Genomic DNA, 12,863 nt, shown 5'->3' with positions numbered 1-12,863 from the left:
AAGTGCATACATTAAGTGCCAGGACGTACAACATGCAATAAGTGCGTACATTAAGTGCAGGACGCACAAACATACAATAAGTATAAGGGGGGGGGGGGGGGGGGGGGGGAGAGGGTTGCTATGCAGAGTCTAGATGAACTCTGAACTTGGTATCAGCATTTGGCTGCTTTTCAAAATTCCCTGAGGAAATCCAACCTTTACCGTTGGAGTCGGGCTATTAACCAACCACCTCCCATCCAAGCAGAGGACTGACCGGGCCAGTGTGTGTTATCCAATCCTTTATTGTATCAACGACTAATAAAGTTGGCTCCATTTTCTTAAACTCCCACGTGAGTTTAAAAGGTGAACTCAGTTCGCAATCTCATTTTACGAGGGAAGCTGGCACAGTGAAAAATAATATTTGTTTTAGTGTTCGTTGATTAGAAAGTCATTTAGATATTTCTCTTGCTATTCACTATCATGCGCGATAGGGCTGAGTAATCGCTTGTGATGGGTGATAAAGCCATGTTATCAACAAGTAATCAGCATGTTATCAGCATGATATAATGCTGATAACATGCTGTAATTAACATGCTGAAATTAAGGATAACCGAATAACAAGGGAGGGGGTGAGGACGTTTTAAATGATAATCATTCAACTAAATACTCATTTTTATGCAAAATATGTCAAATGTCAATGTGTCAAAATACTAAAAATGTTAGTTTTTTTTGCAACGTGAAACCATGAAATTATAAACTCTTTGAGGTTTAATGCGTCAGTTATTCCAAATGGAATATGAAACAGTTTTGTAAATGTGTAATGAAAAAGACAAGAAGAAGGGATTTCAAGTATATACAACCCGAGCATACAACCCTATAAAAATACATATAATAAATTGTTTGTTTTGAATTGTACATGGGGCTTATGTAGGGGCGGCTGAAGCGGACTCAGCTGGTAGCCCCCAAAACTGTCCGCGCGCCCCTGCTGCATCGCACACGACGATGAGCTTGGAATCAGCTGGCGCGAGACACACAGCATCACACGCGCTCCCGCTCAGGTAAACTGGCTCACGCGCCTCACGTTGGCAACGTTCAACAGGTTGCATGCCTTTTTTCAAACTCAGGAACACACGAAAAAAGAAAATAGCGTCTTCAAATCGTGTTAAAGTTAAGTTACGTGACAACAACAGCGCGAGGATGAAGAGGACACGGACGTACCTGTCGCGTGGAAGAAACGCGTGAGCTGTTCCAAAACTTCAGCCCCGTGAGGCTGCGAGCGCAGCTTCCCGGGAAAACAAGGGATTCCTCCAACCACGAGCTTGATGTACTTTAATCTCTTCCGCTCGCTACAGTCGCGTGGTATGTGTGTGTGTGTGTGTGTGTGTGTGTGTGTGTGTGTGTGTGTGTGTGTGTGTGTGTGTGTGTGTGTGTGTGTGTGTGTGTGTGTGTGTGTCTGAGTGTGTGTGGGGGGGGGGGGTTCGTTGCGTTGGAAAGCTGTCCACGCGAGCTCGGCGGTGCTCATCTGAGCGCTAAATCCTTCATGTCCACAGCCACAGCTTCGCCCCTCCCCTCCATCGCCCACCCGCCCCGCCCCTATCTAAGCCCCGCCCCTATCTCAGCTCCAAGGAGACGCGACACGCGCTCCGACGTCCTCCGCTGGTGAAGCCTTATCTTTTTATACCGGTGCTCTGCCAATTTATGCTACCCAGGGACGTGCACAGGAATTTTGAGGGGCAGTTGCTCTGACCTGAAAAAAGGGCACCCCCCCCCCAAAAAAAACTGACAGGCTATATGAAGGACTGAGAATAAAAGGGTCTTTATTAATATATTAATACAAATAAGTAAAACACTGAAATAACTACTACTAACGATAATGCAGAAAAACATGACTTGAAGAAGAAGAACATAACATGAACACCAACATAATTAAACAACATCCTATCAAGTCACTGATAAGTTTCTCCAAAATGACATATTAAAAATGCAAAGCTTCAAAAGGGAAGCCTTCAGAACCTCTTCTTTGTCGATTGGTATGTCCTTCTCTAAGGACAGCAGGAGGAGGTCAGACAGCCGCTCTTGACCACACTGATTTCGGATTTCGGACAGGGTAGTGATGTGCTCCTCTTTGCTGCCTCCTTTAGTTGTCTCTCTCTCTCCTGAATCCTCCTCTTTTTACTGGGCATTTCGGCTTCACTTAACAATAACAAACAATACCCAAAATAGTGATAAGATTTAGGCATGAACCATTTTGAATTAAAGAATTCATGTGATGCATTACTTCCATCTTTTATTCTTCTTGTTAAAACGATATGTTAGAAACTAACTATCAGCAGACATGTAGCTTAGTTTGCCTACCAAAAAATGTGTAGACTATGTGATAACGGGCTGCTTGTCTGCAAGCTAGCTAGCTGTCTGATTATTTAGGCTAAACGTTACGTGGCAAAGCCTGGATTTATGAAGATTGTAATTCATTTCATAAAACGTGATGATGATTGTTTGTTTTGTTGCATATTCTTGAAGAAAGTTGTCCAATCCCGGGTTGCTTTACTTTAACTCACTTTATTTGTTATAAAGTCGGCATGTTTTGGTATGGTAAATGGAGACTACGGAGGGAATTGTATCTAACGTGTGTGAGAGGAAAATACCGTGATCTACTTCAAGCCCACCGGGCTTAGGCCCGGGTGGCTTTCTGCGCCGTCTACCTATTGATCTCTGCCTCTGGAGTTCGAAATCACCCGCTAGAGGACGTCAAGTGGGCGTGGCCTAGTGGGCGTGATGGCTTCGGCTTCTTCACCTAACCAAAGGTGATGCCTTCTGTGGTGGAGCAGCCTTCAATAAGGTATTGCTCCCCTTGTGGCTATGTGAGGGTAATGCAGCTTCTTAAAATACTTAAGTTTGTTATACATCTCGAAATTCACTTTTTCCGACAACATCAAGGCAGTCGTATCACAGGTGCCGGTGTTCCGGTCGCGTGCAGCACTGCAGCTACGTAAAACAGCTTTCACACGCCGCGCGGCAACTCGCCGCCTCCATTCATTTCAATGAGGGAAGGGCGGCAGAGGGGAGGCGGCAAAAGCGGCTGTTGCCGCGCGGCAGTGTTTGCCCTCCCCCTACTGACTTTCACTCTCAGTGCCCGAACGGAATTGAATATGGCTTACTTTATGAAATGTTTCGAGTGGCAATTTTTTTTATCTAGGCCTACATGAAATTCTGCATCCATTAAATGATTAAAAAAAATATATATTTTTTATATTTTTTTCCTCGGAAGGGCAACCTGAGTCGAGGAGGGCATATGGGCAGTTGCCCAAGCAACCTGAGCAACCCCCCTGTGCACGTCCCTGATGCTACCCATCAAATTCTGCTTCCTAGTGATTATGCGCATGCGGATCCCAACAATTCAAGTTCCTGCGTGGGCATCCATTAATTTCTGCCACCTTTTTAGCTGAGTATTTTCTTTAAAACATGTTTTTAACTGCGTAAGTATCTTACATATATGCTTTATATTGCGTCTTTTGACCTGTAAGCATGTAAATATGTGCATGTTGGCCTACACACTGGCTTTGCTGCTGAATGTAGAAATAAGATGATATAGCCTATGTGTTATCTTTGGGAGCGGAGAAAGTGTTCGCCGTGGTGGGGAGGAGGGCGACGACATCTTGTCATGTTATAACAAGATATTGTCTTACATTAATTCTAATTACTTGTGTTTGTAAAGCTATGGAGGAAAGGTGGAAAGAATCCTTTCACCTCCTGTCTCTGGGAAAAATCCTGGATGGGTTTGTCCCAGAAATTAGACCTTACTGTGCGTTCACACCAAAAGCGAATTGCGCTGCAAAGACGCTTTGGTCGCTCATAAAAAATCGCTGCAAATATTTATTTTCACTTTTGTCGCTCAAGTCGCTCATGACGTACAATTCAATTTTGAAGACGCATTTAAAGGAGCCGTATGCTTTTAGTACAGACAGCCATAGAGTGAAATCCGATACACTTTGGCCATATTGCAGAGACAGTTTTGCTTGTTGGATAAAGTGCTTCGACAGCGATTCCCCTCCAATATATATATATATTTTAAAAAATCCTAAAATGTAATTACAACGGCAAGTTAAAATATATTTCACTGATCTGCATCTGGAAATCATGATCTGCACTCCTGTCAAACAAATTGACATTGGGGCACATGGCTAATTTGCATAGGAGCACAGGACTGGTTGGCTCCGCAAGGCAAATAATGGAACATATTTATCTATCTATCTAGGCCTATATCTGTCTAACTATCTATCTATCCATCTATCAACGTGTGTAGTTTTAATGTGATGTATTTTGTGTGTGTCCAGTCACCCTTGTTCTGTGTGGTGTTGTAGGCTACAGTCCTGTGTGAACCGAATCACCTAAATTAATTCCCGACTATTTGTGTCGTTTGGTATTAATAAAGACTTGACTAGGCTATCTATCAATCTAGACTATTTAATTTAAAATGATTCACCTCAGGCTCCGTGAATAGTGGGGAATAGCGGGAATAGAGGGATAAAAGACAAGAGATTTATCCCTTGTCATTTCGATTAGTTTGTGTATGTGACGATTTCAAAACGTGTTTAGCATGACTACACGCGATTGGTTGGTTAGATTGGTGGTATGGAGAGCAAATTAAAATGATTCCCGCTTAAATACGAACTTTCTAGATCGCAAATATTTGCTATAAATACTCCCGCATATCATCACTTTGTATCAAAATTCACTATGGATGTTGCACTCATTAACTATTGAACACAAAACAGAAAACACAGCTGTCATTATCACTGTAACTGACAGCGATATATCGTTTCACTTCTTATGACAAATGTACTTATTGCAAGTCGCTTTGGATAAAAGTGTCTGCTAAATGGTCATTTGTCAGCTGTCTATCCTCTATTAAACTGGATTGAAGTGACTGGATAGGAACCAAAGTGCCGGTGTTCGGTGTTCCCTGGGATCCACGTAAGCGAAGAGCGTCTACATTACGATTGGCTGTCAGTGTCTGGCCGCTGAAACGCGTCATAGTAATTTGCATAAAGTTCAGCCGTCTTCAACTTTTTTTACTCTGGTCGCTCACCTTTTGCCGCTGGTAGGGTTGGACCCTTGTGTCGCTTTGGTCGCTCTTGTCTTGCCCCTAGAAAGTGAATGACTTCCGGCCATTTGGTAGCTCAATTCGCTTTTGGTGTGAACGCACAGTTAGGAGGTACGCTTCGAAATTCAAGTTAAAGGGTGAGTATCTGCAATACACGCTTGTTTATAACTTCTTTCTTGAAGATTTCAGGGGTACAGTATGTGGATAGACCATCACCAATGGCTCTTTCAAATAATGCTCCCACTGCAGAATCACGTTATTTTACACCACTACACTGAAAAAAAGGAACATAGCAGGTCTTTAAATTGACAAAAAGGAAGTATGTAAATGCAACAGGATCAATTTATATTCTTCTTGTGGACATGCTATAATCATGTCAACTTGGATTGTTTATGGAGAATGTTAGATGTACTAATGTCTCTCACGTTGATTGAAATTGATTTAATTTAAACACTCGATGTGTCGATGTGTTCGAGTTTGGTGCATTTCTTGCGCCAAAGTGTAATTTGCATTGCGAGCAGATGGTGGCAGTAGTGCACCCATAGGCTGGATTCAAATTGCGCTGAAGAGAAAGAGAGACGAAGGAGTGCATTTGACCTTGAAAAATCACAGTTCCCCCTTCAGCCACAACGGACACCAGCCTAATCACTGATAAAGTATGTTTGTGAAGTTGGAAACATTTGCACTACACTGCTATGGTTCACTGTGTAACTATTAAAATATTTTGTCCACTCGTTTGTTTTATCTATCTAGGAACGTTGATTTTGTGGTGATGGTTGGGGTAATATAATAAGGCCCCTGCAGATAGATAGATAGATAGATAGATAGATAGATAGATAGATAGATAGATAGATAGATAGATAGATAGATAGATAGATAGATAGATAGATGGATAGATGGATGGATGGATGGATGGATGGATGGATGGATGGATGGATGGATGGATTTTGTACCCACCACTTGAAAATTGGAGTTAAATTATTATGGATTATTACACTGCTCTTCTCAATGCTGTAGGATGCTCCATTCACTTGCAAGGGCCTTCCCAAAGTTGAACGGGATATATTTTGTTATTCGATGTAGGTTTTGTCTAGAACTTCAAATAGTTTATTGACTATACTTTTGGGTGTTAGGTTTCTGAATAATCTTTGTATTAACTTTTGGGTTGCGGGTAGGACCAGCGGAAACCTGGGGTTTCCGTCTTTTTAGGGGCAGGGTGTGACGGCTCTCAGGCCTTGGTTTGTCCTAATGCCTGTGATGTTCTTGCTTCAATCAGGGGTGTGGGCGTGGCTGATGGGGGGGGGGGGCAGCAGGGCCACACCCACCTGACGGCTAGTTCGTCCTGTACCTTTGTTGGAAGGCGGCTACCGTAGCTCATTTTGTTTGGTTGTGTTCGTATTCTGTCTGTTTTGATGTGGCGCCGACGTTTTGCGCATTTGTGGTTTTTGTTAATCATTTGTTCTGGGAATACGAAATGAACCATTGTTTGTTCATGGTGAACCCTACTCTGACCCGCTCATTTATGTTGCATCCTTCCCGGGTGTGACCAGCTGACAATTCATTTTGTATAACTGACCGCTGTCAAGGAAAGTGAATTTTTTGCCTCTGATTCACGACTTTGGTATCACTCCGCAAGTAGTCCGCTAACTTATCAACCCCAGCGTATTCGGTTGCTAAGCGACGTCATCATCTTAGCAAACTATTACTCTGCAGATCAACACTACGAATGGTAAAAAATAAATTGTTAAAAGACACACTGTGTGAAGTAAGTGCATGGGTTTTGGTCAGATTGCCTGATGTAGGCTAGTTTTGATGGAATGCGTGTTGTGAATTGAGAACAGCCAGCTCATCATGTGATACAGTGTACAGATTTGCAAAAAATATTTTTTTCAATCCTGACGACTTTTGTAGTGCTGTCTGTAGCCAAACGTTTGCCCCTTCTGAACTTAAACACGTAGTTAATTTCCTTTCCTAAGGTACTGGGCAAAGTTGCCCTGTACCGTACTCAAGTCACCCGGAAAGCTGTACCGTACTCGATCACTCGTATTATTGCAATTCCTTACTGCGTCCGTATCTCTGCCTATGGCCTATAGCCTACTTATTTTGGAGCGCCTGGTACTCTGCCAACGCTACCGCGACAACAACTTTCCGGGTGACGTCCAAGTGTGTGCGTGACGTCACACACCAGGTCCGAGTCGGTTCGCAGAGAATACTAAAACGCACCATCAGTCTACTCTCAGATTTCCGAAAGATGAAGACAAAAAGGGGGCGTGCCTTCGAGAAATGCCGCAAGAAAGCTGGGAGATCTTCGACTTTCGACTCAGAAGTCTGGTGTCCGAGGATTGAGGAACACACCATCAGTGTGCAAATTTAGACTGATGGGCTGCCTGTCCAATCCTAGAGCTTGAGGCGGGGCTGCTCCCGGATTCCGCCTACGAAAAACACAGGCGCATACTGGACCTTGGCTATCGCATGCTTAATCAGATTATCCCCTCCCTCCCTCCGTTTACGGAGAGAGAGCTAATTAAGAGCATGAGTACTAATAGGATTTAGCAATCTCTTTACAACAGCTTATCATAAAAAGAGTACGGTACTGAACTGTAGCCATGCTTGAAAAATGCTTGAATGCTGTGCATTTACTAGGACTGAGGCAAGGAAACTTTATTTATAAAGCACTTTTCATACACGAGGCAGACTCAAAAGTGCTTCACATAGAAACATTGTCGTATAAAATAAAATAGATGAGTAAAAGAAAAAACAAAGGTAAAGGTAAAAAAATGCATTGTTGAAGTGATAAAATCAAATAAATAAGTAAAAGAATATTGAGGCAAAGTAAAAAAAGAATGGTAAAAAGTGTATATCATCAATGTTTTAGCAGAGGGCTAAAGCAAATACAATAGCCTTTAGTCTTGTTTTCTAAATTAACACCATTTAGAATAGCGTGCCTTAAAGAATAGCCTAAAACATGCTGTGAATTTAGCCTACTAGGATTTACAAACTATTAAGAATACCCTATCACAAAAAGAATAGCCTTGGTCAGATGTAAGTGCTGTTGATTAATATAGCCATGTGCGTGTGTGTGTGTGTGTGTGTGTGTGTGTGTGTGTGTGTGTGTGTGTGTGTGTGTGTGTGTGTGTGTGTGTGTGTGTGTGTGAGTGAGTGAGTGTGTGTGTGCATCCATCCATACTGTACCATTGAATGGCCTAATTAGACGTTAATAAATTAACACACACACACACAGACACACACAGACACACACACACACACACACACGTACACACACACACAGATTATATAAGAAATCGAATGACTCTTACGACAAAGAGAACTTTGATTGAAAAGGATTATGTCTCCCTCCGATGCCTTTGGGACGGAAAACAGTGCGTTCTTCTGACAGTAATATTCATACTCTCCATCCCATGACTTCCAGTCAAACTTCCCTAAGGCAGACTTTTTCTGTTGCTTTGGTCTAGACAAAAAACAGACTGTTGCTCATCAGATAAACCTTGTGTTATGTGACCAAATGGTTTTGTTTAACAGGCTGCATGTAAAAGGGCTAATGTCTGTTGGCCAGCATTCATTGAGTTATACAATCCATTTTTTTCAAAGTTTGTCATAATGAAACCCATATTTTACCGGATCTAATCCTTAAATGGTCATGCCCTCATCTCACAAGAAAATGGCCAAAACGTTGATACGATGCATTTTATCTAAAATTTGTAAGAACCAAGTTAAGAGAACTACTTGTACTTCCATACTTTGGTCAACTATCCATACTCATTTACTGCTTACTCACTTCTTTTTCATCTTTCATCCCAAATTATTGTTTTTTTCCTTTTATTTCTATATCTATTACTTATTATTATTGTTATTATTATTATCATTGATATTTTATTTATTAATTTATTTATTTTTCTTATTTTTTATATAGATTCAACAACTTTGTTGAGCTGCTGAAATAATTGAATTTCCCTTTGTGAGGGGCAAGATCTGGGGCTGGGTAGGTTGGGGGGGGGGGGGGGGAAGAATGAGCGTGGTTGAATTTTGTATGTTGTCTTATTTGTAACTCTTTTCAGTATGAATTATAAAATACAAAAAAAAATTATCACAAAAATAAAATAAAATATATTCATACTTTTGTGACAGAACTAGGTGCCTGTATTAATTAAAAGACTCAAGGGGCAAAGGGGAGGGGGGAGGGACTTAAGTTCAAACCAATCAACTTTTAAAAGAACCCAAATCCTTGCCCCAGGCACAATCCATGTCTTTAGAAAGAAGTATGCAGATGTGAATATCCACCATATGACATATGCTGGACAGCGTAGCATAAATTCCGCCCAGGGCTGTGAACTTAGAGACGCAGATGACTGATTTGTCAAGTGCCATTAACTTATGGAGTTGCGCAACTCAAGCCGGAAGCATCCATGCAAATATAAATGTAATAAACATGACTAACAAATCGACACATAACATATGAAATACACAAAATACAAAACATTTAAACATAAATATTGTAATTATAGATTTACCTTTTAACATGTGTCTAACCAACAGCAGAATGTAATAACACATTATTGTATATTAAATAAAAGCAAATGTTTAACTAGAGCCAAGTAAAGTAAAGTGACTAAAATAAAGTATATCTTGGGAGGAGATCTCTCCCAAAGTGTGTGTGATGACGGCTGGTTCAACCTGCTGACCACCGATTGGTCAACGAGCAATAGGTGTGCATCCTCCCCCAGCCCCAGAGTCCAATCACACTCAGACCAGGTGAGTCTGTCTGTCTGTCTGTCTGTCTGTCTGTCCGTCCGTCCGTCCGTCCGTCCGTCCGTCTGTCCGTCTGTGTCTCTCATCTGGTATATGATCAATTTAATAACAATAGAAACGTGTAAAATACTTGACAAATGTTTAATGAATCACACAATAAGAAAATATGTAGTTACTTATGACTTATGAGGGTTATCTTTCGTCCAGGTCTTGTGTTGATACATCTCCAAGGAATAGCAGTAAAACTTATGGTTTACAAGTTCTGGGATTTTTTTTTCCACGGATTCTCGAAAATGCTCTGATTCAATTTTTTGAAACAAATTTCCCAAAGGGGATTTCAGTCCTAATCCAATTCTAAACAGATTTAGTTTTGCATCATGCTAAATCGCTGCTGGCCTGTTTAAGATAAAAACACTACTCTGCAATACTGTTTACCTCTGCTGCTTTTGTTATTAATCTAAATATTTCAACTTTACTTGTTATTTGTATATTTGATTTTTATTTGTTATGCTTATCTTCTTTAACCTGTCTTATAAATAAATCCAAGGTCTGGATTACTTTTATTTTCGCTGTACTGCATGGAATGACGATAAAAATGATTGTATTCAATTCTATGAAGATTCTCCAAAAAAAGACAAACATTTCAACGCTCAATATTGAATTAACGTCTGCTTAGGGCTTTAGCCTTGAGAAGGCTTCCTCATCAACCAGAAAGGTTAACAGGTAAACATGTTGTGTTGTGTCCCTCTCTATCTCCTTATGAATTTACAATCTGGGTTCCATAAACTTACCTGACCGGTTTGCATCAGGGACACCTCGACACTCAGCTAGGAGGAGCTGGGGATCGAACTAGCGACCTTGTGGTTACCAGTAAAACCCATCTCCCACCAGAACTAAGCCAACTCATGACTTGAACTCATAACCAGCAGGACAGACGAATCAGGTTAAATGTTTTTAACCGCTCAGAGGGTTTTGGGATGAAGGATGATTTGTTTATGAGGAAGAGGTCAAAGGAAAGCCCTTGTATTGAGGAAATGAAATACCCAGCCCATTAGAGACGGAATATTCCGGTATGTTCCATGAGGAAGTGAAATCCTTAAGTCTAGGCTGCGTCTGCAAGGCCAGCACACAGACGCACACACACACAGACGCAGACATGCACACACATACACAGGCACCCATACACGCACGCATGCACTCACACAAGTGTGCACACATGCACACACACACACACACACACACACATACACAGACACAGACACATGCACATACACACACACATACACACACAGCAACCCGGCAGACATGCACACCCCTCCCCCACAACACACACACACACACAAACCTGCACGTGGCTAGTCATGTGTATGTATGTGCGTGCGTGCTAATGTGCATGTTTCTATATGTGTGTGTATGTGTATGTATGTGTGTATGTATCTATGCATGTGTGTGTGAGGCTTAGAGGCTGAGTTTCTGACTCATCGTCACTCCCTCTATTGTGAAACAGCTGCTGCTGATGATGCCGTCATCGTTGCCACACCGAGAGACCTAATCTTACACAGATTAGAACCGAGAATACAATCAGTCATTTTACCTTTGATCCAGCAGAGAGCTTCAAGCTTTGCTGTCGGATCGCGTTTTTCATTTGGCCTTACGTTTACATTCATGGCGTTCATTCAGCAGACGCTTTGATCCAAAGCGACTCACAATAAGAACATTTGTAAGAAGAAAGAGGAACAACAAATATATATTGCTGTCGGTACAGAGAGGGTGTTCATAGAAACAAGTGCTAAGCACTTAAAATCACTAGGTTAACCCATTCCCCTTATTCAGCAAAGATCGGAAGGAGAAGACCCTACATGATGCTGCAACCCAGTATCACGCCAAAGCGTGAAATAGATACGTTGGTCCACCGCGCAAGGCTTGTTCAGTGTCACGCTTTGCCTGACCAAAGCGTGAGGAGTACATGCTTTCTTCCGCTCATCTAAATGAATGGAGGAATAGCACCAACAGGGGGCGAGACGTTCTCCAAGCATTTTGTGAAATTGTTACGTAGCCTATATTAATCTTTATTATCTGAATAGGAAATGCAATATTTTAGGACAGATTCACCATTAAACGTGTTTCTAATGACATTTCTAGCGAGAAATATACTTTGTCCTTGCATAATCTTCAGTAGCCTTTGGCCCTTGAGGAGCTCACAGGACCTATAAAAACTGCTGACGTTTCAACATTTATATGTGGTTCTTGTAGAACACTCTTAAACAAATACCGTAGGTGCTATTGTGAAGTGGAACGGATCGGTTAATTGGTTAAATCAATGTCAAACGCGCATGCCGCTGTCAGAGTGAAACGATGCGCAAGTTTCCGAGTTTGAGGGGGAGCACAATACGGGAACGCCAGCAACCGGAAGGGGAGGAGTAGCGGTGAAATCCGACGGTAGGCAATAGACGCTGTCCACTTCCGTTCAGCCAGACTAGGCAAAGCGTGACACTGAACACGCCTTGCGAGGTGGACCAACGTATCTATTTCACGCTTTGGCGTGATACCGGGATGGATGCTGAGTACTATTTTTAAGTGGAAGGACGTTAAACATACAATAAGTGCATACATTAAGTGCCAGGACAAACAACGTACAATAAGTGCGTAGGGGTGAGCCGGGTCGATTGAAACAAGGGACGATTGAAACACTTTTTTTCGCGAAAACCACGCGTCTTTTAGTCTTTTACGTCAAATTTCGTCAAATATATCCCCGCGAACCCGTTTTTGAGTGCGGCAAGTAAAATCTTCGTGCGATCGTTTTTTTGTAATAAACAGTTGTGTTTTTTGTTTCATGGCATAATAATATGTCAATACAACAGATTAATTAGTACTTAAACATGTACTAAGTGTGCAATGTCAGAGATTTGAATGTAACCCTTGTCCCATGTAGTTAAATAATAAATCTAGAGTGGTTAATACAATAAGACTGGGCCTGGGCTCGTTGTAGGAAACTACAACTTTGATTCATATG

At 41.6% G+C, this 12,863-nt stretch overlaps 1 protein-coding gene across 2 annotated transcripts in view; it reads right to left on the bottom strand.

The window, feature by feature from the left end:
* Nucleotides 1-1,411, bottom strand: part of crfa4 (cytokine receptor family, class I receptor 4) — a 40,364-nt gene extending 38,953 nt beyond the window's left edge. For both annotated transcript variants that reach the window (XM_030360002.1, XM_030360003.1), the window contains exon 1: nucleotides 1,198-1,411. The gene's annotated coding sequence lies outside the window, so the exon portion shown is untranslated. The remainder of the gene's footprint in view (nucleotides 1-1,197) is intronic.
* Between the last annotated feature and the right edge of the window lie 11,452 nt (nucleotides 1,412-12,863).

Source organism: Gadus morhua, chromosome 7 (assembly GCF_902167405.1).
Source record: "Gadus morhua chromosome 7, gadMor3.0, whole genome shotgun sequence".
In the NCBI taxonomy this organism is placed as follows: Eukaryota; Metazoa; Chordata; class Actinopteri; order Gadiformes; family Gadidae; genus Gadus; species Gadus morhua.
This window is presented reverse-complemented; position numbering and strand designations above follow the sequence as displayed.